Genomic DNA, 5,926 nt, shown 5'->3' with positions numbered 1-5,926 from the left:
TACGCAAGTAGGGAATGAATCATCAGGTCAGTTTTCTCATAATAAGGATGTGAGTAAGCATTAAATGCCTCCACTCAATGCTCATCTGTTCTTGCTACACTTACTACAAAAACAAGCGTAGATATTAATGATGACGCATTCTTCAAAAGTATTTTATCGGATCCATATCTCCGGATTCCTACAGCAAGCTCTGAACCTCTTCACCTGGATCATCGCATCTAGCTAGCTGCTATGCGATTGGCTTCTCCTGGCTAACGTCTCTATCCCGAAGCAAGCACCAATTAGCCTGGAGCTAGCATATGCTAGGCCCATCTTCCGGCTAGCTGAAGAGGTCCATCAGCCACTCCTTGGGCTAGAATACCTATTTTGCCAATTGGCCTGGACCCCATTTATTGCCGATACGGAGCCCCGGCGAACCAACACGACTGGACTACCGACATAATCCGCCTGAGGGGTTTTTTCAACAGGCTCCTCATGCCTGGGTTTTGCACGCTGAACTATACACACGTTGACGGCTTCCTGTGTTTTGATAAAGTAGTCCTGCTTTGTGGCATTTCGCAAAGGCTCTATGTTATACTATAAGTGCTATACTGGTGCGTGGAGATATGGTTGTCCTTGTTGGATAGAGTCATTTGACGTCTTTCGGTGATGTTCCTACCGGCGAATTCATTGCTAAATATAGAAGCTAACACATTTTTTCAATGGTATAGGGTGGTTCTTCGTGTTCTGTCCCAAACCCTCCCCCAAGACAGACATTAACAACGCAATCCTTTGGGCAAATATGGTGGCTAGCTAAGTAAATGAGTTATTTTTCCTGCAAGTTCATCTACTGAAGCCCATATTGTGTATTGCTGGCTAACATACTGTTATTGTCACGTTCGTCATATTGATGAGACCAAGGCACAGCGTGATATGAATACATTCTTCTTTAATCAAACGAAGAACACTAAACAAACTAACAAAATAATAAAACGAACGTGAAGCTATAACACGAGTGCTGACATGCAACTACACATAGACATACAACCCACCAAACCAAAATGGAGAATGGCAACCTAAATAGGATCCCCAATCAGAGACAACGATAATGTCGTCGTGTAGAGGAGACCAAAGTGATATGAATACATTCTTCTTTAATGAAAATGAAGAACACTTAAACAAACTATACAAAACGACCATGAAGCTAAATATAACGAGTGCTGACATGCAACTAACCATAGACAATAACCCAACAAACTATCCAAGGCATATGGCTACATAAATATGGTCCACAATCAGAGACAACGATAAACAGCTGCCTTTGATTGAGAACCAATCTAGGCAACCATAGACATAAAAACACCTAGACTAGAACCACCCCATAAACATACAAAACCCCTAGATATGACAAAAACATACATACCACCCTCACCTAAGCAAAATAATAAAGAAAACAAAGATAACTAAGGTCAGGGCGTGACAGTTATGTTACAATGGGGGAAATCAAATTATTTTTCGCTAACTTAGGCAACTTGTTAGCTTACGTTAGCTAAACAACTACCGGTAGCCATTTCTATGAGTAAAGATAGAAGAGGTTTACAATCAGAGATCTTTTGTATCTCGAGACAGGTGTTTGTCATCATGACATGCGTCACTTTGGGGTGGACACCTGTCTCGATCAATGAGAGAAGACTTGAAATAGACAAGATGATGGCATACACTTTGTTAAATTACATACATTTTAATAACAGAGCATTTTTCTAAATTCAAAAGGACACCCTGCAACTAGACACAGACATTTTATGAGACTCCTGTTTCGATAAATCGAGGACGAAGACAGTATCGCCAAGCTAAGGTTGGTCAAAAATTATTTGTGCTACACCAAACATTACATATCCTGTAACTCCCAGTAATGTATCATGTCGTGGGGGTGCTTTGCTGCAGGAGGGACTGGTGCAAAATAGATGGCATCATGAGGGAGGGAAATGATGTGGATATATTGAAGCAACATATCAAGACATCAGTCAGGAAGTTAAAGCTTGGTCGCAAATGGGTCTTCCAAACGGACAATGACCCCAAGCATACTTCCAAAGTTGTGGCAAAATGGCTTAAGGACAACAAAGTCAAGGTGTTGGAGTGGCCATCACAAAGCCCTAACCTCAATCTTATCGAACATTTGTGGGCAGAACTGAAAAAGCAGGTGTGAGCAAGGAGGCCTACAAACCTGACTCGGTTACACCAGCTCTGTCAGGAGGAATGGGCCAAAATTCACCCAACTTATTGTGGGAAGCTCGTGGAAGACTTCCCAAAAAATTTTTGACCCAAGTTCAACAATTCAATGTCAATGGTACCAAATACTAATTGGGTGTATGCAAACTTCTGACCCATTGGGCATGTGATGAAAGAAATACAAGCTGAAATAAATCATTCTCTCTACTATTATTCTGACATTTCACATTCTTAAAGTAAAGTGGTGATCCTATCTGACCTAAGACACAGAATTTTTACTAATGTCAGTAATGATGAAAAACTGAGTTTAAATGTGTTTAGCTAAGGTGTATTCAAACTTCTGACTTCAACTGTATCTATAAAACTCCCCCAGCCCATTGACTTTGACAGATCATTTTTGTAGACAAGTTTTTGTTTTTAAGGCGTTCCCCTTCCCTCATGCTTGTATAGCCAAAATGCAGCCGCTTTGGGGTATTTTTAAGCATGGCACTGGGGAAAGACTCCAGACAACCTGAGTTTTACAAAGAGAAAAGGTAAAAATAGAAAAGGGGTACATTCAGAACAGAGAGTAAAAGGAGCAGGTTTCTGGGCGTGGTAGAAAAGATTCCATGCATAATGTACAGACAAGGGTATGGTAGGATGCGAATACAGTGGAGGTAAACCTAGGCATTGAGTGACGATGAGAGAGGTATTGTCTCTAGAGACATAAATTAAAACAGGTGAGGTCACCGCATGTGTGGGAGGTGGGACAAGAGGGTTAGCTGAGGCATATTGAGCAGGGCTGGAGGCTCTACAGTGAAATAAGACAATAATCACTAACCAAAACTGTAATGGACAAGGCTGGAGCCACGTTGATTCAGACAGCTAGCGGGCCGGGGCTAGCAGGCTAGCAGAAGGGCCTTAGACGGAATAAGTCTGTTGTAGCCCCCTCGTGCGGTTATGTCGGCAGACCAGTCGTGATGGATCAGCAGAGGTCCATGTAGTAAAAGGGTCCAGGCCAATTGGCAAAATAGGTATAGTAGCCCAAGAAATTGGCTGATGGACCGCTTCATCTAACATTCCGGTTTGCTCTAGACAGCTAACAGGCCGTGGCTAGCAGGCTAGCAGATGGGCATTCAGGGGACGTCGCGACGGAGGAGCCTGTTGAAAAAAAAACTCAGGCGGATTATGTCGGTAGTCCAGTCGTGTTGGATCACCGGGGCTCCGTATCGGCAATAAATGGGGTCCAGGCCAATTGGCAAAATAGGTATTCTAGCCCAAGGAGTGGCTGATGGACCTCTTCAGCTAGCCGGAAGATGGGCCTAGCATATGCTAGCTCCAGGCTAATTGGTGCTTGCTTCGGGATAGAGATGTTAGCCAGGAGAAGCCAATCGCATAGCAGCTAGCTAGCTGCAATGATCCAGGTGAAGAGGTTCAGAGCTTGCTGTAGGAATCTGGAGATATGGAGAAAAAAAATCCGATAAGCTCCGGGTTTAATAGCGTTGAGCAGACTGGCAGGAGTTGTCCGGGCTAAAGGTTAGCTGATGACCGCTAGTGGCTAGCTGACTACTAGCTAGTAGCTAGTTAGTTGGCTAGCTTCTGTTGGGAGTTCCGGTTCTAAAGTAAAGAAAATAGTAGATCCATACCACATTGGGTGTGGCGGGTTGCAGGAGAGTATGTTGAAGTTGGGGTTAAGAAAAATATTTTAAAAATATTTTAAAAGATATTTATAAAGATATATACATGGGACACGACACGACGAAGACAAAATACTCATGACTGCTACACCATATTGGATTTCTCAAGCAAAACACTCAAGCAAACCAGTTTTTTCACTCACCTTTTCAAAAAAATATTGCCTAGTGTGTGTTGGTCATTCTAAGAAAACGACGCCATCAAGTTTGTGGGCATGGTCCATCTACCTAACAAGTCAGTATCTGTATTCACTATGAATGCCCAACTTTTGGTTCCATATCAGCAGACGAATACACAGGAGGTCAAAACGTTCGGAATACTAAAATGAAAATGCGCTCGTTCTAGCTTGTGGCTTGGATAAATTCTATGTTTATGACAAAAACATAATGTTGCTAATATAGTAATAACTATATCACGTGGCAGAGCCAGGGTGAAATGTCCCTTTTAGTTCTCAACACAGAATGTTAAAATAAATACACTACTGTTCAAAAGTTTGGGGTCACTTAGAAATGTCTTTATTTTTTAAAGAAAATCACATTTTCTGTCCATTACAATAACATCAAATTGATCAGAAATACAGTGAAAACATTGTTAATTAATTATGTAAATAATGTAAATGACTATTGAATATTGTTTTGAGGTAATTATGTACATGCAGGTAGGGTTATTAAAGTGGCAATGCATAGATAATAACAGAGAGCAGCAGCAGGGGGGGTAGCCATTTGATTAGGTGTCAAGGAGTCTGCTTAGAAGCATTTGGACCTAGACTTGGCACTCCGGTACTGCTTGCCGTGCGGTAGCAGAGAGAACAGTCCATGACTAGGGTGGCTGGAGTCTTTGACAATTTTTAAGGCCTTCCTCTGACACTGCCTGGTATAGAGGTCCTGGATGGCAGGATGCTTGGCCCCAGTAATGTACTGGGCCGTACGCACAACCCTCTGTACTGCCTTGCGGTCAGAGGCCGAGCAGTTGCCATACCATGCAGTGATGCAACCCGTCAGGATGCTCTCGATGGTGCAGATTAAACGTTTTTGAGGATCTGAGGACCCATTCCAAATCTTTGAGGGACAATAGGTTGTGACAATAGGTTGTGTCATGCCTTCTTCACGACTGTCTTGATGTGATTGGACCATGTTAGTTTGTTGGTGATGTTGGTGAAGCTCTCAACCTGCTCCACTACAGCCCCGTCGATGAGAATGGGTGCGTGCTCGTTCCTCCTTTTCCTGTAGTCCACAATCATCTCCATTGTCTTGATCACGTTGAGAGAAAGGTTATTGTTCTTGCACAACACGGTCAGGTCTCTGACCTCCTCCTCTCATCATTGTCGGTGATCAGGTCTACGACTGTTGTGTCATTAGCAAACTTAATGATGGTGTTGAAGTTGTGCCTGGCCGTGCAGTCATGAGTGAACAGGGAGAACAGGAGTGGATTGAGCACACCCCCCTGAGGGGCCCCTGTGTTGAGGATCAGCGTGGCGGATGTGTTGTTACCACCTGCGAACGGCCCATCAGGATGTCTAGGATCCAGTTGCTGAGGGAGGTGTTTAGTCCCAGGGTCTGTAGTTTAGTGATGAGCTTTGAGGGCACTTTGGTATTGGACGCTGAGCTGTAGTCAATGAATAGCATTCTCACATACACTACTGTTCATAAATTTGGGGTCACTTAGAAATGTCCTTGTTTTTGAAAGAATAGCAAAAGAAATTGGCCATTAATATAACATAAAATTGATCAGAAATACAGTGTAGACATTGTTAATGTTGTAAATGACTATTGTAGCTGGAAACAGATGATTTTTAATGGAATATCTACATACGCGTACAGAGGCCCACTATCAGCAACCATCACTCCTTTAGGCTAATTGATCATTAGAAAACCCTTTTGCAATTATGTTAGCAAAGCTGAAAACTGTTTTGCTAATTAAAGAAACAATTTAACTGTCCTTCTTTAGACTAGTTGAGTATCTGGAGCATCAGCATTTGTGATTTTGATTACAGGCTCAAAATGCCCAGAAACAAAGATATTTCTTCTGAAACTTGTTAGTCTAT

The sequence above is a fragment of the Oncorhynchus kisutch genome, linkage group LG2 (assembly GCF_002021735.2).
Source record: "Oncorhynchus kisutch isolate 150728-3 linkage group LG2, Okis_V2, whole genome shotgun sequence".
NCBI lineage: Eukaryota > Metazoa > Chordata > Actinopteri > Salmoniformes > Salmonidae > Oncorhynchus > Oncorhynchus kisutch.
The sequence above is the reverse complement of the archived record's forward strand: the minus strand, read 5'-3'. Positions refer to the sequence as shown.